This window comes from Anser anser (genome assembly GCF_964211835.1).
Source record: "Anser anser genome assembly, chromosome: 15".
In the NCBI taxonomy this organism is placed as follows: Eukaryota; Metazoa; Chordata; class Aves; order Anseriformes; family Anatidae; genus Anser; species Anser anser.
The window spans coordinates 15,640,840-15,663,393 of record NC_139736.1 but is presented as its reverse complement, the minus strand read 5'-3'; the positions used below and the strand labels follow the sequence as shown (position 1 = coordinate 15,663,393).

General features: G+C 38.0%; 1 protein-coding gene across 4 annotated transcripts in view; it reads left to right on the top strand.

Moving 5' to 3' along the window:
• RBFOX1 (RNA binding fox-1 homolog 1) overlaps positions 1-22,554 on the top strand; it is an 875,363-nt gene that overhangs the window by 41,339 nt on the left and 811,470 nt on the right. The window lies entirely within an intron of this gene.

Here is a 22,554-nt window from a genome sequence, read left to right as displayed (position 1 = left end):
TTGATGTATCAGCTTTCAGAGCTGTGAATCATAGAGATGAAGAGATGACAGCTGAGTAAGACACAAAAGAAAGTGTTGCCATTGAAATGAAATAATCATTTTATGGAAACTTCCTCTTACAATAGAAAATGGAGATGAATGAGCACAGAATCTCTTATTAACTCAAATTAACTTTGATACTGTCCACATTAGTCAGCTTTTCACAGGAGGCAACAGTTAAATAGTTTCTCATCTGTCATTGTGCTGTCTCTACAGGATATTCAGAGAGGAATACTGAAATATGTGAAGGATCTAAATTTTATAAGTTTTCTAGTTGGAAAAAAAGTGCTCTGTGCTTATTCTGTTTTCCTCAAAAATAGGAGGAAGTATCCAAATTAGGGGATTAGCAGAGGTAAAATATAGTAAGGATCAAAGCCATAATAGTGATTCTCAGGGCTTTTCACAGTAATGTTTATTTTCTGAAGTGATAATGGAAAATATGTAAGTTATAAACTGGTTAAGAGCCTGTGTTTAAGCTACTGAATACTACTGAAGGAAAAAGTGATTAGTGGCTGTTAGTTATTTACAGGTATGCTTTGTCTTTAGCCTCTTGTATTGGTAAATGACCAATCCTCAGTCACCAGCACTTTCAATGTTTTTGCCTTAACAATCCACACAAGTATGGTTCAAGACTTAAAATAATAAATTCTTATTTGATAGAGTTACTTAGATTTTTAAATCACAGCCATCATCCCCTTGCTTTTAACAAGCATTTATTGTTTCTAACTCTCTGGGAAGTGTGCTATGAGCATGTAATGCAAAAAAAAATTCCCTTTTGAAAAAGCTTCAAACAGCTTACCAGTGGGGCCCCAGTGGTACATCTGGTTGAGTGGCAGGACACATCAAATCCATAGCATTGCAATTAGTACGCTGACAGCCTTGTGTAGTGAGGGGGGGGGCTTTGTTCTGGAGGTAGTATGCTGGTGTGGTTCGTGAGCGGTCAAAGGAGGTGAATTTCCAGTTCTTTAAATCTTTCTTCTGCATCCAGCTGTAGGCAGCAAAGAGTAAGTACGTGGTCTCTTGTAAGTGTTTTCATTTGAGAATGTAACCAGCAGGAGACAGAAGCTGACGTCGGCTGTTGGCAGAGCAGAGGTCACTTCTTTATAGTGATCATAAATGAAACACGGGGTGAAGGTCAGCCAAAAATAATTCATTCTCCTTGTTATTTGAAGTCACAGCACAGAGCCAGATGTAGAAAACGCATATGTTTAAAGTTAGTTCTGTAGAAAATTCATGCTTTACAAGTAATTGATATAAAGGGTAAATAATAAAAAGAATTGATAAATTTGATATATTAAATACAGTATATGATGCTGTATTGAAAATTTCCATGGAGGCCTCTGGGATGAAGAGAGGATTCTCTCAATTACTAAATTGAGAGAATTTAGTAATGTGCTTATATATGGATAATTGTTGTATACTCTTGTACTGCTGTGGAGCAGTGATATCTGTTTTTCATTACCTTGTGTTTTTCATTATTTCCTCCAGGAAATAATTTTTCATTATCTTCCTCCAGGAGGAAGTTGTTAACTGGTTTTCACTTAGGTCTGCAGCGTGCACCTCAGCGTCTAACTGCTCTGCAGGATCCCCCAAAGCCATGTTGCTCCATCTGCTCACCTGGGGAGTGTCTTGCTCAGAGGTCTGCAGGTCCCATCCCTGCAGGCTGGGGACAGTGCCCGTGTTAGTGACTGTCACTGAGGCAGGATGCAGCGGAAGACCGAGGTGGCTTTCCTGTAGCTGAGTTGTGTTTTCTGTGCTATTTCTGGTGGGATTGGGGTTGTGGAAGTACCCACAGGGCAGAACGAGGTCAGTTCCTTGCAGAGCTCACAAAGCCCGAGGGACTTGAGAGGAACATGGAGTGATCCATGGGGACACAAACTTTATCACAGTCAAGAAGCTTTTTATATACTGCAGAACTAGTTAAGATAGGAAGAATCTGAAGGTAAGACAGACTGTGAGCAGGAGAATCTGCACACAGGCGGGATGAGCCCAGACCTCAAAACTAAGGACAAGCTGAGGTGGAAATTACATGGGAAATTGCAGCCAGTATAGCTGTTCAGAATGCAGTCTAGATCTCAACATTTCTGAGAGCAGCTTAAGAACGGGTGGACTGCTTTTGGAAAGTCGGTGTGCATGTCTGCAGCAGCTGCTGAGCACCTTCCTTGCTGGAGTGTGCTGGCTCTGCCACAGCATGGTGGGCTGCGGCTTTTGGGCAGCCGGCAGAGGAGGCAGCGAGCACCTCGTCTGTTTGATGCACTAGTGGTACGTAGCCCTGGCACCTTTCAGGAGCTCCCTTCAAATTACAGAAGACTTGTTTCCCAGCGGCAGGCTTTCTGAGATATGGCATCATACCCACTTTGGTTTTCACACTGGATTACAGAAGCTTGTCTCTGCTTCTCTTCTCGTGTTGCCTTGTTTAGTGAGATTTGTGTCCTGTAACTTAAAGGGCTACAGTGAAGAAATCTGCAAGGCAATAAACCTTCAAATTTATTTTAGTTTCACAAAGTGAATTCTTGAAAGGAGTGATTTGCATAATGCATTTTTGGTTGTTTTAAGATAAAAACACAATTAAATGGGAAATATAATTATCCTAGAAAAACAGAGCAAGAGGCTTTTGAGTTGGGAGCATAGCTATTTGCAGGAAGTCTGTGCTGGGTTACATCAAATTCATTGAGCTTGTGTGAGTTAAATGACTTTCTCATCTCAAAGATGCATTTGCAATGTAAATATGAGATGGATATGAAAGGCAAAAGATCTAACAAGGAAGCATAGCATTTGCTTGCTGTCGCGTGTTCTTTAATGCAGGTATAAAGTTCTCTAAAAAAAAAAATGTGCAAGAAGTGCTGTGGGATCATGAGAGAGAAGTCTATCAAAGCATGGCAATCTTACAAAAGGGAGGAAAAATAGCTGCCTTTTTTTTTTTTTCTCAGCAGATCTGGGAAACTGAACTATAATTTAAAATAGTCAAGAAACCTTTCCTGTCTGGTGTGATTCAGTATCATCGTTCAGGGTGCCTTGCAGTAGCTGATATTTGAGTCATCTCCTAGCCCTCATGGTGTATGGAAGTAATGAGTAATAATAAATAAATAGGTAAAAGACTTTCCCCGTTTTCAGTGGGTAGAGAAATTCTGAGGATTTGGTGTCACCACAGACCAAAACTAGCATTTCAGTGGTGAGGAAGTATGGAGGCTGAAGGCTTTTGGATCTTGACATCATTGTAGCAATAGTTTTGTGTAAACTGCAAAACAAACTGGGTGCTGTTGAGTTTAAATTGATAAAATTAAGGCAACAGTACCAAAAAAGTTCATAACTAGCTTGTGATAGCGTGAACAGCTAAGCATAAGGGCTGAGTAAATTGGACTATTTCTGGAGCATATGTACTTGCTCAGCTTTCAAAGGCAGATTACTTAATCTACTTTGAAAAAGCTCCAGGAACCTAAAAATAAGGAAGATATCTTTATTATCCAATCTCCTAGTTTTGCATGAGTGATTTTTTTTTTCTTTTTAATCATAAATTTGAGAGTGTTGCTTGCACCGTGAGGCATTCAGTGTGAGGAATGGATTAAATTTTGAAAACCATCCTGTTTTGTCATGGGAATTCCCATGACACTTCTCATCCAGACGTTCGTTAGTTAGCTTCAGGCTGTAAACTGTACAAAAAAACTGTTCAGGCTGTAAACCCTGTAAAAGAGGGCAAGTCTGGAAGTTAATGAAGGTAAAATGTATAGGGCAACCAAGCTAATAAGTCGGCTTGATATTAAGTCCATCTTCTCTCCTCCTGTTACCATTGATGTTTGTTGATTGCACATACTGTTCACAGGTATTTGTGCATTTTGGAGGTGGTGGTGTTTCTAAGTAGGCATATCGCTTGTACATAGGTTAGGGAAGACAGACTGGAAAAGTGAACAGACTTTCTGCAATACAAAATAGTGTTCTTCTAGGTCAGTAGGTAATTTCTCTGCTTAGAAAGATTTAATATTTTCTTTGATATCAATACTAAAATATTTTCTCTTTTAAGCATCTCCCAGTATGTCTTATATAAAAGCCTGATTGGAAGCAGACAGATCAAAAAAAATAACTTGCCAAATATTTTGATTCATTTAAATAACTTTCAGAATACATCTGAAAATAATCTTTTGCCTAAGCAAGGAAACAGTCCACCATTCTACATTCAGGTGGTGTAAGATTGCTTATCTAGGCAGGATAGTGCAGTTGACTTGCTGTTTTGGTCCCTTTGGAAACAGAATGGAACAGTACTCCGAGAAGATTATGCTGTAAATCACTGAAACCACTTGAGCAGCACTAAATAAGCCATGTTAATGTAACTTCAAGGATAATGTCCTGATGGCTGGAAACTTGTCTATCTTCCACTTTCTCCTCATATAAATCAATGTGATATAAAGTAATAAATAATAGCTAAGTGACCTTCAGTTTTTGGAAACACAAGCCTCATTCTGAGTTTGAAAACCATTTTGCTGTATTTAATAGTAGTACTTAGCTCAAATCTTGCTGCCTTAAACCCATAGAAATACTATGGTAACGTTGGGGAGTTATGGTGCTGGTGTTCTGCTCTCTCTGTTACATGGAAAGCCCCTGGCCCCTCGGCTGCTGTCTTTGCAGGATTGTGCTTCCCGTACACAGGTTGCAGCTTATATGCAGTTTGGTACCTGAGCAATAAAGAAAAGCAGTTAGATGGACTACTATTTAAGTGAATGAAACAAATAAGGCATTTAAGCTCACTGAATCTTGCCATCTTGTTAACATGAACATTTTAAAATCTGGTTTGTATTTATTCCAGTCCAGGTTCTGTTAATTCATCTATGGTGTAAAGTGTTTGGGCTTGACAATTCTTGAAACTTCATAAGAGATGCAGTTGGTTTGAAAGAAAAAAAAAATAGCAATTTGCCTTGACAGGAACTTGGGAAATTGCATAATGACTGAAGCTGAGCTGAACCTTTGAGATCAAGTCTGACTTCTTATATAAACCTAGCAATAAGGCTTTCCTGAATTAATTCTTCTTTGAAGTAGATAATAGATATTTTAGGAACTCTTCTGTAATTTCAAAGTCATCCCTCTAACTTGCGTGCTTTGACATGAGCAAAGCAGCTAGATAAGACAGACGGTTCAACTTTTTTTTTCCCCCTTGAAGTCCAGAGGAATGGCACGTGCATCCAAAGAGTGTTTCTTCTTGCTGCAAGTCTGTGAGCTTGACTAAAGGAGATGCTACTTTTTCCATAAAGTCTGTGTCATTCTCTTATTTGGATTTTTTGACTTGAGACAGATGATAGTAATTATACCTGTAAAAATAATGGGGGACATGTGAGGATCCAGATGAACTTTACATCTTATTCTTAGCAGTTGAAATCTTCAACCCAAAAACTAGCAAAGAGTTGTATTTTGCTATTTATGAGGTATTCAGAGGTTAACAAATGTTCTTTTCATGGGTTTTTAAAATAAATTACCTCTGAGTGGCACTATGTTATCTGTTTTGGAAGGTAGTAGGGAGGAAAAGACATAAATACATCAATAAAATTCTTAACCATAATGAGTATTTATTATGATAAAGTAAAACTTCCACAATAGAATCATTAAACAGGTGGTAATATGGAATTATATGGGCCTTCCTGATGCAAAAATTTCTTTGCTTGGGCTTGGTTTAGTTTATCAAGTTACAGTAAATCTTGTTTCATCTTTTTGAAATCTGCTTTGCCATTGGATTTTTTTAGTCTATTGTTGACAATCAATACCCCAGGTTACCTGAGCAGAAATACTTGGGGCTGTCTTTCACACTAACTTTTAAATCTTGCCTGAAGTTCAGTGTAAAAATAATCCCTTGCACTTCTGTTTTATCATGGCATTTTCATATCTTTGTATTTGTTCATGCTTAACTAAATTCCCATTGGAGATCTGTAAGCATTAAGCTGAAATTGATAATGACTTTTGGTGAGATTTTATTTTACTTGAGTATTCAATTGAAAAGGTAATCAATATTTCCATATCTTTACTGTATGAGGAATAAAACTAGTTACATCCTTGAGTATTTCTCATTTTATCTTACTTGACTCTCCCAGTAATGAATTCATTATGTATATTAGATGAGTATGATATTTCATACTGAACTATCAATATTAATTTAAAGATGTTTCTTTTCCTGCAATGGCAGGGAAATCAATTGCTATATGTCTGCCTGTTTTTTAATGTTGATGTGTTTTTGTTACTCCATTTGAGAGGACGGCGATGCTATCAACACCACCTGAATAAGATGTCTTCCTATCTGATCCTCTTCCCTTAAAATAAAGGAGGCTTTGGAAAAATTAAAAACTTGCTTCATGTAGCGTTTACAGAGAAATGCATAAAAAGTTATTTCAGACATCACGTTATAATGAAGTAAAAGCAGCTGATTTTAAGTGATCAGTGGAAGTTTCTTAAGAATTCATTTTTATTAATAGTTTTTCCTTTTGCATGGCGAGAGCTGCTGAATCAGCATTGTGTGTGAATGTGGTGCTGGCTATTGCAGGGCCTTCTGCTGCCATTCTTCCAAGAGTGCTTGGTACCATTTCAACACCATGAGGAACGCAGGATTAGCTCTCTTCACTTGACTGAGATTTCATTTATTACTTCTTAGAGAGGCAGTATTTTTATATTTTTTTTATGCTGAAACCCCACAATTAATAAAATTCCCATGAAGACAGCAGAACTGGAATTGTCAGCACTTGGAAATTTTGCTTTATACTGTCGTAAGAGGGGTATATCCTCACAAGCATTGTTAGTGATTGTATGGTGTGCTAGAGACATAGAAAAGGCAAGATTGGTACTTGATTATAAACTATGTGACTATCTCCCTCACTCCACAATGGTTTGTATCGTTACCTCCTTCCTTCCTTTCCTTCTAACTTCCTCAACCATTTCCCTCATCTGTCGATACGGTTGGTTTTGGTGTTTTCCTTACTCTCAAATTCTATTTGTTTTTCAAAACCACTTTTGTTTCAGACCCTAAGATGACTTTGCATGGCCAAAAATTTTCCATATCTACTAGTTTGTTGAAAACTGTTCGTTGTTTGCATGCAAGTCTGGTTTATATAGACCGTAATCTATATAAATATTCTCTATTCTATGGAAGTGGACTGTTTCATTCAATAAGGATGTTAGATTTGGAAGGGAGTAGATCTTGTGGAGATAGATTTTTAAAATAAGGGAGTGAAAGCTTGTGGAGTTCTACAGTATGTCTTCATTATGAGCATGTCATCGTGTCACGAAAGCTGTATATATTAGATATTAAAATTTCACTTTAGATCTTTTAAGAGTAGGCTTTGCTAGGGGCATTGCCGAAGATGCATCACATTGCCAGTGAGAATGTGATCAAAACATGTTAATAATAAGCAGGGGGAGAGGGGGGGATGCATCGAAAATAAAACTTCATAATAAGATTGCTTTTCATTATTTCCAGTTGGTAATCACAAGCTCAGAATTTTTATGTGACTTATCTCTTTGTCAGCAGTGCACTTTAATTTGTTTCCATGGTTTTGCAGATAAGTTGCTTGTCTTGCTAAATAATCTGCTTTCATGCAGAAATTCATGTCTGTTTTCTGCTGAGTAAGTCTCTCTGCAGTCATTGAAAATGCTCAGAAAGTTTAAAATGTTCATTCAAAAAATAATGGGATACTGTATAAATTGGGTAAGTAAAATTGAGTAGCTTGATATTCCATGAGTAGAATTTTTTTGGTTAGAATATCTGCTGTTCAGGTCCATTTAAAATTTTTCCATGGTGAATGAGAAACTCCTCTTTCATGAATGATATGCACAGTTTTTCAATTGAGTTCTCTTTTGTTATTTCATTAAAGTACAGTGTGGTATTTTCTGTGAAGAAAATTAGTCCATTTTAAAAAAGAGTATTTTTTTAATTAGGAGCAGAAGACCATCTTTCCAATAGCTTCTAACTGATCAGAAAGTTTGATTTTATTGGTATAGTACAGTAGCAATTTCAGTGTTACATAGCACGGGATTCAGATAATTCTCGCCATAAACTGTTGCAGGATAAGTCTCTGGTACATGCACCTAAATATTCTAGTCTGTTAATTGACATTCATGTGAAAGAGAACATGAAATATCAGTAAGAAGGGTTTGGGTTCTTAATGTATCTGTAATGTATTTTGCTGAATCAGAGTTTTTGAAAAATCCACAACCCTTGTTAAGGGCAATGCTTTTAGAGTATGAAGACCAAGGAAGGGGATAGATTGTCATGTTGAATGGAGAGAGAGGTATTGTACTGTAGTCTCTTCAGCAGCTTGTCAAAACATCCTCTGTGAATAAACTGTTAGTGTAATATTGGTCCGTCGGTATCCGAAGCATCAAAACTTTCAAACAATTCCAAAAGTTCTGAATATGCCAGTCTCTGAAGACCTTTGATGTTAAGAACTGAATTCATTCTGGCAAGCCATAAAACTGGTGATATGTTTTTTAAAAATGTGAATATTAAAAAAATCAATTATGACTTCTTCCATCACAAGAATGGAGTGTAGTTTTTGATATAAAATATGAGAGAGAAAATTACGTAGAACAAAATATTCTATAGCACACTTAGGCTACTGATTTTTCAGTTAGAATAAACTCCTGCAATCAGTATGTACTGGACCTTTTTAAAACGCAAAGGGTTTTATTTTATTGCTTTTAATAAATTGAATAACAGCTACTATTTCAGTTTTCTGGAGTAATCACTCTTAATCGTTTGCTTAGCAGAACAATTTATTAAGCAGTGAAGGATAACGAACCATAAAGTTTAATTTGCCTTTTTTAATTGAGTTGTTAATTAGTACCCCTCCACAGTTGGTAACTCCCAACTTGCTTTTTGCTGCTTCTGTATCCAAGACACTTCAAGGAATCTAATGTGTCTTAGTTATTTCAAAAAGGCACTTCCATGAATCAAATCTATAGGTGATTATGTTCTAGCTGTTCTGGGGCTTCTATGAGTGCATATTAATTATGTCAGTGGTTAATGATCAGATAAGAAATATGTGAATGCTAGCAACGATTGTTTAACAGAAACAGAATAAATATCCTGTGTTGTCTGAAATCTTAACTCCTGCCATCTCACTGCAGATAGAAACTTAGCTGAATAATTCTGTAATGAACGTCTTTGGCAAGGGCTTTGTTTCATACTTTTGACATACGAGCGCTGTTGAGATCTTGTTTTCCATAACAATAAGTATCAAACCACTTCTAGCTTCAGACAGTGTTCATCAAGTTTATTTTACTGCAACTTGAAATGTTACTAAATTTAATGGCTTATCATGGATTTAAGCAAAGAGCTCTCAATTTCTGCTGTCATGAGCATCACAGAACTAAAATCCCAGGTTATTGGGTCACACAAGCTGTTTCAGTTGAATAAAAATGCCAATGCAAGGGCTAAGCGTACCTGAATTACCTGTAAAATGCCATGTACAGTGTGGAAGTAATTGTACCATTTCCTTTTATTTCTGGGATGCAGGACTAAACCCTCAAAGATCTTATCCACTAGGTAACGTATCTGGGTTTCCACTTACTGGATGTGGTCTGAGTTTCTTTACGCAGTACAGATTCTTTGCCTTTTCTGTTTTGCATCATAGGTCAGTTTCCTAGAGCAATGGATGGTGCAACAGAGGACAGATGATGATGCTATGCTAATTTGCTCATTTAAAACAGTACAGGCAAACTTAAAGTATTCAGCACCAGCTTGCAATGTCTGAAATTCATTTACATGCTTTTTGGTCTACTCAGAATAATTATGTGCTTAAACAACAAGAGGAATAAAGGCGTATCTGTAAATGATAACGTGATCTTGCATTAGTGAAATTTCAATAGCTGTGGACACATGGTGTAGGGCAGCATTAGTTGTTGACTATTGTCCAAAGGGAAAACTTGATCCAGGATTTTTCATACACTGATTTTCTTTACCCAAAGCTAGTTCTTAATGGGAAACACACAGGACTGGAGAGGTGGTAGGAAGGAATTTTCAGTTCTTGAGCCTCTAAAGACCTTTAACTCCTACCTAAAGTCTCACATAATCCTAGTCAGCAGCTCCCATAATCCTAGTCAGCACCTGATGACTAATTTACAGTGTCAGGTGGTGGTGCCGAAGGGAACATATGCCAAGTGTGAGTTGTAGAGATGGACTGGTGAGTTAGGAGAGGTGAGATTGATTAATGTGCGGGATCTCAGGTTTTTAAATTGAAACCATGCCTTCCCACAGCTTAGATCCCAGACATCTTAGATGGGCCTGATTGAAGAGAATGCAGGGGTTTAAATTTAAAGTTGTGTAGTTTATGACTCCAGAGGGATGCTTGTTTTGTGTAGGTGCATGTATATGTGGAGAAGATGCTTGGACAGTGGAAATGTGTTGGCTTCTTCCAAGAAATGTTGGGAAATTTGCTTTCTCTGTTTCAGTAAAACCAGAGACTTGGATGTTGACATGTTCACTAAAGGTAGAATAGCTTTAATATTCTTACAATTGGCAGAAACATAGCTGCTATGGTAGTGGATGATCACAGTATTAACTGATTTCCTAAGATGCTGTATTATGGAGAGATTACTTTCCTGCTCAGTGAGCTTCACCCTGTTATTTTTGGCTTGTCTTGGTTGTTTGCATTTCCTTCAGAAATTCACATGCTCCTGGAGTCCAAATTCTGTTGCACCTTCCCACCCAAGGAATCTCTATACAGCTTTAACATGTGGCGTGTAACTAAGATGATTGCACAGAGGAAATCAGTGGGCTGGTCCTTGTCATGGTGGTCAGATTGACAGCCATGCATGCCTCTTTTCCGTGACTGCTGGCTGACTCTGGGGAGGGGTCAGGAGGGGACAGGAGGCTGGGGGGACAGCATGGGATGGAATGGCCTGAGCGTAACACCAACTGGGAATGCCTCTGTGCCTGATTACTGGCCAAGCATATGCAGAGTGGGGGTGAAGGTGGATGCAAGGTGCGAAGAGCTCCGCGGGATGCAACCCACTGCCCAGTGTTTATAGATGTGTTCGGGCTGCTGTTCACGTTCAGCAGTATGTCAGTCAGCTGTTTGCCTCAGCACCCTCACTAACAAAGCTGGAGTTCAAGTGGAAAGATAATGCAACTCAGAGGTGTGTAACACTGGAAACGCTGGCATCTCTTAATCGTGCTTCATGATCTCTTATGTGGATGCCCATACTAACACTTCTCAGCTTTATGGGATAATGTTAGGTGAGTGTCATAGCCTCGTCCAATACTTGCCAGGTCTTTAAAGTTTCCATTACCTTAAACCTTAGGTGGTTTAAGTGGTATGAGTGTTAACTGCACTGCACTGGAGGCAGTTTAGTAAAGACATTTTGGAGTCAGTGTTAATGAACACATGTTACAGGAACTAATAGGAAGCTTCCTTAGTGTTCATAAATTGTTTTTTTAAAAAAGTGTTATAAATGCAAAACGGGACTAAACACTTGTTTTTCTTTTACCCATAAATTCACAGTATTGGTCCAATGTAAATCAAACCTCCTTCCTAGTTTCCTATGGATTTTGTTGTTGTTACTGGTATTTTACTCCTGTAGTATGGAATTTGGTGGGGCTTTTTGTTCTAGAAGTTAAATGAAGTATCTTGGTTGGTACTTGTACCTGGCATGAATATAGAGAGAGGCTATATAGTTATCCAACAACAATCTTTTAATAGGAAATAACCCAGTAAGACTATTAAAAGTATAATGAAAACCTCATTCAGTTTCCTGTCAGTTTTCAGAGCTGTAAGTGGCTTCTAATTTGCACAAGGTTGGAACAGCATTGAAGAATTACAGTAACTAAGTGAAACACTCATTGGTTTTGCAATTTTCTGATAGCATCCCTTGTAATTTCTTGTAATGCATTTGTAGCTAAGTACAATGACAAATGTCAAGGCTCATTGTACTAGTTTTATGCACATCAGCACTAGACTGGGAGGTGTAATGTCAGCTTCTATCTTGGGAAAAGCTGGTGTAACTGCTGGATGCTTTCCCATTATATTGTAGAAAGAATTATTGTTTTAGGTGGGGGAAGAGTGGAGAAAATGACTGCTTTCCAGATATTTTTATTACTTTCAGGTTTTCTATTATTTTGTAGAAATCCCAACAATAAAAAGGTAAGCCTCAGAGGCCTATTAAAAATTTAGTTCAACGTTGGCAAAAGAATTCTGGGTATCCATCAGGTATTTACCACAGCAAATTACAGAGAACTAGTGGTTGTTAGTCAAAGCAAATCATATATATTCTGAGTTAGCATTGTGTAGTTTGCTGGCTTGAATTATTTTGATGAATAGCCATGTGCAATTTTAGACTAAAGTAATATCTTCATAGTAATGTGGTAGCAAAACTGAACTGCATTTGAGATATACAAGTGAGTGATTCAGTAAGTGAAAATAAAACCAAATGCAATTTAGTAAAATGTTTGAAAAGTGATTACATCAAATGCAGTTTATCTGAAGTAAACAAAATCAAGTCTTGGTGTTGATCTCCGTTACTCTTCTGCAACACAGTCTGCCTATTCTGTGAAGCTGGGGGAAGGTTAATGCGATTCAAAGAAAGATTTATGAATGCAAATAATTGCTTGAAGCTGATTTTTCTCTGCTCTCACAGTTGTGCTACTTGGATGGAAGCAAACACATTGATTTTAGTAGTTGTAAAAAAAAAAAAAATAAATAATAAAACTCCTTTTGTTTGTAAACGTAATAACTTTAGAGTTATGTGGTTAGATACCAGTCAAAGGGAGAAACCTTAATTAGAAGATAGATTCTGTCCCATTTGGTTAGTTAACACCTTTTGGAATGGCAAGTGACTGGAAAAAAAATATACCTTCTGCAAATATTTCCTTGTCAGAGGGTTGACTATGTTGTCAGCATCTGGAGAACAAGCTCGGGTCCTGCACTTGTCCTCCTGCTGTTGCTGTCTGCTCTCTGCTGGGCCTGCTTCGTGCCCAGCACCACCCTGCCTGCCACTACAGTTTTCTGCCATTCTTCTTCAGAGGCCTTACCGAGCTTCCTTACATCCCCGGTTCTCATTGTTTGTAATGTCTCCCAGTCTTGTCCTAGTCATGCCCCTCTATGTGAAGAGTAGGAGGCTCAGTTTTATAAGGGCTCAGGAGAACAGACTGAGTTGGGTTGTGGTTTTGGTAGACAGCTTAGTCGCCTGTGTGACACTTCATGTGGGGCCTAGCGGCCTGTGTTGTGTGTGGAGTTCGTATGTGGTAACTCTCCTGTGAGAAAGTAACTTTACCTGTTAAAACAACAACAGAGAAGACAATCAGCATTGCAACTTTCTGAGGTATGGCCTGGCTAGTAAAAATTAAAGGAAATAAAACTATTTTTATACTTATAATAAACCAAGTATTAATCATCAGTGTGGAAAAAAAGTGAAAAAGAGACCTCTACCTGGAAAGAAGGAAGGAATTTTTATGTGACCTCTAGAAACATCTCAGATGTCACTCACCAGCATTCTTACTGCTCAGGGAAAAAGCCTTATCTTCATGGTGACTTTTCTCCTGAGTGTTGATTAAAAAATATAAGCCCACTGCAATACTGTCTGGGCAGAATGTTTTTCTGACCTAGCCTCTGCAGGCATGTTGGCTTGAGAGAAATTGTGCAGTGGGTCAGGATGTATTGTCTCTATTTGATCTATTCATACAGCAAAAGAACTTTATTTTTGAATTTCATGAAGAAAGGGTTTAATTTTTAGCTAGCTATATAATTCTTTAAATCATGGAGCAGATTATCTTGAGTGTCATCATGTGACACTTGCAGGGCAACCAGGCGATCAGGCCCAGTCAGCATGGGTTTATGAAAGGCAGGTCCTGCTTGACGAACCTGATCTCCTTCTATGACCAAGTGACGCGCTTGGTGGATGAGGGAAAGGCTGTGGATGTGATCTACCTTGACTTCAGTAAGGCTTTTGACACAGTTCCCCACAACATTCTCCTCAAGAAACTGGCTGCTCGTGGCTTGGACTGGCGTACGCTTTGTTGGGTTAAAAACTGGCTGGATAGCCGGGCCCAAAGAGTTGTGGTGAATGGAGCCAAATCCAGTTGGAGGCCGGTCACTAGTGGAATCCCCCAGGGCTCAGTGCTGGGGCCATTTCTCTTTAATATCTTTATCGATGACCTGGATGAGGGGATCGAGTGCACCCTCAGTAAGTTTGCAGATGACACCAAGCTAAGTGCGTGTGTCGATCTGCTCGAGGGTAGGAAGGCTCTGCAGGAGGATCTGGATAGGCTGGACCGATGGGCTGAGGTCAACTGTATGAGGTTCAACAAGGCCAAGTGCCGGGTCCTGCACCTGGGGCGCAACAACCCCAAGCAGAGCTACAGGCTGGGAGATGAGTGGCTGGAAAGCTGCCTGGCGGAGAAGGACCTGGGAGTACTGGTTGATAGTCGGCTGAATATGAGCCAGCAGTGTGCTCAGGTGGCCAAGAAGGCCAACAGCATCCTGGCTTGCATAAGAAGCAGTGTGGCCAGCAGGGCTAGGGAAGTGATTGTCCCCCTGTACTCGGCTCTGGTGAGGCCGCACCTCGAGTACTGTGTTCAGTTTTGGGCCCCTCGCTACAAGGAGGACATGGAGGTGCTCGAGAGAGTCCAGAGAAGGGCGACGAAGCTGGTGAGGGGTCTGGAGAACAAGTCTTATGAGGAGCGGCTGAGGGAGCTGGGGTTGTTCAGCCTGGAGAAGAGGAGGCTCAGGGGCGACCTTATCGCTCTCTACAGTTACCTTAAAGGAGGCTGTAGCGAGGTTGGGGTTGGTCTGTTCTCCTACGTGCCTGGTGACAGGACGAGGGGGAATGGGCGAAAGTTGTGCCAGGGGAGGTTTAGGTTGGATATTAGGAAGAACGTCTTTACTGAAAGGGTTGTTAGGCATTGGAATGGGCTGCCCAGGGAGGTGGTTGAGTCACCATCCCTGGAGGTCCTTAAAAGATGTTTAGATGTAGAGCTTAGCGATATGGTTTAGTGGAGGACTTCTTAGTGTTAGGTCAGAGGTTGGACTAGGTGATCTTGGAGGTCTCTTCCAACCTAGATGATTCTGTGATTGTACAAATAAAATCACCATCATACATTTTGTGTTACAACAACCAGAAGGATTTCTTTCTCTGTCTCTAGGGAAAGCTGTATTTTGGAATATTCTGCCTCTGAACAAAATGCTTCTCTAACAATGATTTAACTCTTATATGCAGGACAAAGACTGTAATGTCTAATTTAGGTTGCATGTAATTGCAGTTTGGTATTTCTAGTCTTTTTAAAATTAGGATTTTTAAAGCTTTCTACATCATTTTATACATTGTGCAAATACAGAGCTATACAAGTCCTGTCTAAAAGATTGTGATGTATTTGGAATGTTTTTAAAACGTTACAGAAAATTAGAAAGAACAAGTTTAGAAGTCACATTGTACATTTTTGCAAGGCATGCTGAAACATGTCACAATTGGAGAAATGTTCGTTTTAAGCACAGCTGTTCTCTTTTAACCTCTGAAACAGTGGTATAGATCTTCATCAGTCAGGGTTCATTTTTCAAAATTGTATCTTTTTTTTTAATGCAATGACAAAGGAAAAGGTATTTATTAGGTGATGCGTTTAAAAAGAATCTTTGGAAAAATATCTTGTATTTTTGATTTTTTTTAAGGTAATACAAAAAAACTGTCATCACATTGTAGAAAGGAAAATAACCTTAAACAAAGCCATTTATAACACCACTGCATACAGATCTCAGTAGCCAGTAAAATTATTAGTTGCTTCTGCTGCTGCTTGGTGGAACAGTGCTCATATTACTTAGTTGATGTTGATGTGGCATATGTGTTTCTTGAGTAGAAGTTGCAATGAGTGGGTCTTAATTTAAAAACAAAATATAAAAGATTTGCAAGTACTTCATTTCTGCCACACTTACTTTGGGGTTTTAATTAAAGCATTTTCTATTTCAGTTACTCATTACTCCAAAATATGGAATGATGTTACTGCAGGTTAAGAAGTCATTGGACTTTAGTTTGGGTTTCAGAACAATAACATGAGGTTGATGATAATGTCTAGGACCTTAAATCCAACTAGATACACCTGCAGCATTTGTGTTTCAAAGATCCCTTGAGGTCTCTGACAGTGCTGTGCTAGGACCAGGGCTTTGGCCTCCGGGCTGGGACTGCTGCCTTTCGGCCAGGCTGCCCAGGGGATGTGGGTGGCAACCCAGGCATGCTGTGCCTCCTCAGAAAGGCTTTGGTGAAGGATCCCAATGCTCTCCCTCCCTCTGTGTGCTCCCTGCTAGCTGTTTTGTCTCTTGTCACCGCTGCTGGGCACAGCAGCTGCTTGGTGTCACCTCCTGCTACCTGCCCGCTGGGTTTTGTCAAATACAAGTTGGCGAAGTCAGAGCTCCTGTATGACTTTGTTGTTTCCTGTAAGGGTGCTACCTCTGCTGCTGATGGTTGTGGTCTGAACTGAGGTAATTTTTCATTTCCCACTGATCTGATTTGCACTTCAATGAGCAGGATGGTTGATTTAAATGTAAAGACCATGAGGACAGCAGGAGAGGCAGCAAGTCGTGCCAGGGCAAGGAACAGGGGAGATGAAATAAACAGAGAGAAGGCTGATGATAGATGGTTCCTGCCTCATTCAGACAGTAAAGTAGTTGTGTGAGTTGAGGATCAGAGAAGACATGCTGAGTGATGACAAACTGTCACCTTGGCCAGCTTTGTTAGGTCAAAACTGAGGCACATCTGAAAAAAAGAGGCTGCAACCCTTTGTTTACGTAGCAGATGGAGTTCTTATTTATTAACATTGAACCTTGCTTTATCTTAACCTTACTGAAAAAGAAAAACAACAAAAAACACATAAATGAAATGGCTTTTTGTTTCTTTAGTACTGTTGCCTTGAGTTATACATTCCTTAAGATTCATTTCTCAGTATGTGAAAAAGGAAAATGCAAGTTACTGTAAAGTGAAACTCTGATACATGCTCCATCGTATCACAGTGTAAATAATTGTTAATGTAATTTGGTGCAGTTTTAGAATTTGATAATGTAATCAGCTTTTAGTAACTTTTTTCCTGCTTAATGATTCACATGGCATGAAATTTTTTCATTAAACCACTCCAAGGCTCACAAAGTAGAGAATATAAAGGACCCCAGATACCTCTTCAGCATAATCACTTCACTTCATATTGGCTGCTGGCCATAATTTTACTGTGTAGGTCATTAAAATGAACTGCTGGATTTTTTTTAATCTGTTGTTTTAAGAAACTAATAAACCAGAAACAAATACTTAGTTGATGCATGGGGCATAATTCTGTAAGATGCTGCTGCTGCAGATTCTGACTCATCATATTGTCAAGAATTTGAGGGAGCATGAAGTAAGTCTGCATATATTAAGCCTTCTAGGCTTCTCTAGCATACATATAACTAACTTGACATGCTCACTGGTTTTGCTAATACTGGTATGGCATAACAGTCCACAGGGGTGAACATAAGCCCAGCTCTGAGGGGAACGGAGGCTGGCCAGGCATCTGTCTGGTGGCTGCTATGGAATTTGCTGCAAAGCCTTGGCAGTGGTAGTGCAGGTGCCGCTGTCCGTAGGCATACTTGGTCTGATTAATTAGAATTTTTAAAATGCTGCAGTATGCGAAGGCATGCTTGCAAATTCTCTGGTCTGCCATTTTATTTCTGACTACAGCTGTTTGTAAACAGAAAGATATTGCACAAAGTGCACAGTTTTACATTTCTTTCCTACTTTGGGTCCTACAACTTAAGTATGGGCTTAGATTTTTGGTTTGGGTTTACAGGAGTTGGGTGGAAAGCTATTAAGTAAAATGAATGTGACACTCTTTAATCTAGTTGACTGTGTATCAGCCTGCTAATGAACTACTGTTGAGAAATATGTATAGCCATTACTTTGGTGTCTAAATTATCCTCACTCTCAAGTCATATTTAAATTCTTAATAATCTTTATCAGAGGAGAAAGACTTCACCCTGAAGGCTTCAGCATCCGTCAAAACTGATAGAATACACTAATAAAATCATGTGCTGTGTTAAGTGAATTATAAGCTACTATAATATTGTCCAAGATGAGTTTGCAAGTAATTAATAATGTTTGATAATTGAGTTGTAGAAAAAAGAATATGAAAGCTGATTTTAAAAGAATTCTGTTGGCTATAGCTTTTTCATCTGGGGAAATCTTTAGTGAAATTCCCAAAGGACTGCTTGCTTCAAGGTGATTAAGGAATGCTGCCATAACTCAGAAGATGGCTTCCAGCTGTCAGATCAGTTCAAGTTCAGGTCAAAATTTGGAGGCCTCTTTAGAGTGTTTCTGTTGTCCAGATAGGTTAGTGGAAGAAATTGCTCCCTGTGGCAGGTCATGAACCTAATTACCTTAGAAGCATTACTACAAGAGATTGAGAATATCTCCTGATACTAGTGAGGATGAAAAGAAATGATGGCTCTTAGGGGATAAATTGGTTGATTTGTGATTTCTTCTATGCCTTTCTTTTTAGATAAATATATAAATAGCCATGTGCTCTGGGATGTGATATTTGAATGCTGGTCTTAACTCCTTTAAAACAACAGGTTCACTCTGTTGTTTAAAGGAAGCTACTCTAGAAACAGTCCTGAGACAGGCAAGGTAATGAATTTTAATGATTTTAAAATTGAATTAAATCACTTAATTTTTCAGGGTGCCAAATGTGAGTTCGTTTCTCCATTACACAAATGCATTGCTCTAACAGTACTGTATTTTGGCTATTTATATGTTAAATTATTATTTTAACGTCTGTGTCAGTACTTAGCAGTATTGTTTCACCAACATCTTTGATTTGGTGAACATCACCAACATCAGATTTTGCTCAAAATTGCGATAGAATCCTGTAAAGTTAAAGCAGCAACCAGCAAGTAAGTGGATGGTAGAGTTCAGCAAAATTTGGTTGGTCTTTTTAAAATTTTCTGGTAGAGAAAGTTGGGTGTATTTAATTTCTGAGATAAATAAAATGGCAAGCTGAAAGTCCTTGTACTTTATTCTGACAGAACTTAGGAATCATAGAATCATTTAGGTTGGAAAAGACCTCCATGATCCATCCAGTCCAACCTTAAGAATTAGATTCTGTGCTTTGTAAGGAATTTGCTTAAATATTTCCAGATAATTCTTTTAGAAGCACTATATATCTTTATTTACACATGTAATACTGACTTTAATGCCTTTCATCAGAAAGAAGTTGCAGTATTAAAAAAAAATGCTGTTATAAATGACAAAATGATTCTTGTACAAGAAAGTCAGTTTAGTTACAATATCTAATGCAGCCAAACAGATATCTTTAGTAGTAATTTTAGACTCTAAAGAAACATAAGCACTCAAAAGTTACTAATATCATAATAATATCCAACAATAAATGTTTTTAAAAGTTTTTGGGAAAATTGCTGTTCACAACCTAGAAAAAATCCTCTGCATCCTTAGAGGTAAATTTAAACTAGAACTGATTTCTGCAGAGGATGCTGGTTAAAAAGAAAAAAAAAAAAGCACAGTTTAAAAATACATTATAGCTCTGACACATTTATTTCTCTGTGCTTGTTGACAGAATTTTTAGTCAGAATGCTTTTAATCAGAATTATGTAACAATGTTATACAAGTATTTTTAGGAAAGGGCTTTCATCTACAATAGGATCATAATTTTGCAGAAGACCTTGGTTGATGAATTTTGAACAGATCGTGTTTACCTTTTGATGGGTATCATAATTGTTACACTTACAAATGACACCTATTAAGTTTTCTGAGTCTCTTTTGTCATTGCTCACACACAAAACCAAAATAAAAAGCAGTGCTAAACATTAAAATGTAACGGAAAACTGTATGTCATTATCTTCCAACAAAAAAAATAATCTTTTTTGAAATAGCCAGTGTAGTTCTTTTGAACATTTGAATTTTACTGTGGTGTGTAGGAAAGAAGGTACCTGTTAGAAAGTAATTTGGATGCTCTGAATCACAAATAAACTGAAGTATAAATAACACATTTATTATCCAAATATCATAGGTATTGCTATGATCTTCAGAACTTTGTGTAATTTAGTAAAAATACATTAAAGCTCATGATGCCCTACCATGTAGCCTGTGCTTCATTAACCACTTGTGCATTAGTGATGGAATTGCAGTATTTGTCGTTCTAAAGGTGGCAGATTTTATGTAAAAGAATCTACAGAAAAGGGAGGTATCTTGAAGATTTTTTTCTAATATTCTTATTTTACATTTGAGACTTGTCATGTTTTTTTACGCATAAGCTGCTTTACTCCCCCCACAGATGGTTCACAGTCAAGGATGGTTCCCATCCTTAGTCAGAGGATGTCTTTCTAAGCCATAAAGAAATGTGATAAACTTTCCTTAATTGTCTGTAATCATCCTGTCAAGAAACATGCTAACGCTGTAGAATAAATCCACTATAAAGTACAGTGCAACTATGGTATACCTAGAAACTTATTTTCTCTAGTACATGTCTTCATAGATGGTCTCTGTTTCCTTCTGTAGTCACTATAGCATATGCAACCCATGTACAGTAGAGCAAAATGAACATTTCTGTTAAATTATATGTGAGCACTAAACTGTCTTCCTTTTCTGGTATACTCGTACTCTTTTTTTTTTTTTTTTAAAAAAATGAGGAGGAATATCTTGGCAGAGAATTAGGTGATACATTCTATAATATTTACGGCCTATTATAAGATACGGTATTTACTACTGCTTTGCCAGTCTTGGATATTGTGAATGATATAGACAGATCATTAACACTTGATGCCTTCTGCTGTACCTTGCTCTTAACTGATACAGATGATTAAAGTCTAATTACTAGATAGTGCTGCCACTATAGCAGTTACAGATACCTGGTTTGGAAAATGAGTGTTCTTATGTGTGAAATTCAGGAGTTGGTATGAAAAATGGAAACAAAACAAAACATAAATGGGATGTACCATGGCAGTAGAAACCTGTTTCTATTATATGCTCTTAAGAGGGTGTAAAGCACTGAATTGCTTCTCAAACTCAACTAGTATTTCTTACTCTAAAGGTTTGTAAGGCACAGTAAGCACAGAGATAGTGTTTAAAAATGGGGTATGAGAAGTCATTAAACTGCTTTACAGTAGGCAACAGTGTCTGTAATTATACCTGTCCTTGTTGAAGATACTGGATTTTGATCATGTTTTTCAAGGTCATATTTCTGAAAGAAATCAGTCAGATTCAGTACAACTCACTGTAAATTTATCTATGACAAACTGAAATCTGAATGCCACTGTGAAATACTGTTATCTGAAAATGCTTGGCCTGTTCTCATTTTGTGATATGAGTTTAATTGTGCTAGAACATCAGTGTTATTTCAAGCTTGGTTGTAAGGGCACTGATGCATAAGCTTGTAAACCTTCTGAAACCCTCTAATGTGATAACTGAACAAGAGTTTGTAAACGATAACTGACAAGATGAAGCGAGAAAGCAAAAGAAGAAAGATGAACTGATGAAATGTATGAAGATGAAATATAAAGTGATTGGGAGGGAAAAGAGACTGGTCTCAAAGCAGTAGAGTGTAGCAGTGTATTGGACAACAAGGAAGAATAGAAGTAATGCATTTGTTACTGAAAACAAAATCAACTGATCAAAACAAAATATTTAATTATTAGTCTGAACTGCAAGTCATGGGAAGCTAAAGATGAGTTAAGAAAAAAAAAGGCCTGAAATTGGTGCCTTTCCAGGTACTTAGATGAACAAAGATGTTAATTCTTGACTTCTGCACATTGCACTAAATGTACGAAGTCTGAGAATGCTTCCTCCAGGGGTTCAGCAACAGGAAAATAATCGCTTAGATTCAAAACCTGTGCAAAGCTTTGAATCATTTCTATGCATGCTGTTGAACTTATTACTTGTTAGTGGAAGTTGCTGTTCATTGTGGTGTTTATCAAGTTATTTGACTGATTAAAAATGGTAAGGAGCAAAAGTAAGAAATTGAACTAGACTTGTTTGCAAGTTTGTAGAAGCAAATTAAGCATGATTCATGCAAAAAAAAAAAAAAGAAAAATGGCTCTTTGAACGTACTGGAATCTCTTTTTTTTGGCAACAAGCACCTTTATAGCACCTTTATAAATCCTGTGGTCTAACCTTTCAAATTATACAAATCCTATTTGCAGTTTTGGAAAGTGCATAAAAACAACAATTGTGCCCTCTGCTGGATCTAGTTTTTAATTAGTTGTCCTCGTGGTGGTTTTTGTGTTCGTAGAAGAGGAACTGAAGCATCATGACATAGTACAAGAAATTGAAGCCTACTTAATTTGACACCCCACCCCACTCCCCCCAAATACTATAGTCATTTGTACTACTGGGATATCCTTTCTTAAAAAAGACTCCCTTGTACCTTTTATCTGCATGTAATTGAGGAGGGTGAAGTCATGAAATGTTTTCAAACAAAATGTTAAGGGTCTGAATTGCTTATACTAGTAGCAAAAGTAGGAACAAATTAGAACCAGACAATGTACAAGCTGATTCTCATTTTTGTGGAAATGGGGCTGTATAACTTCA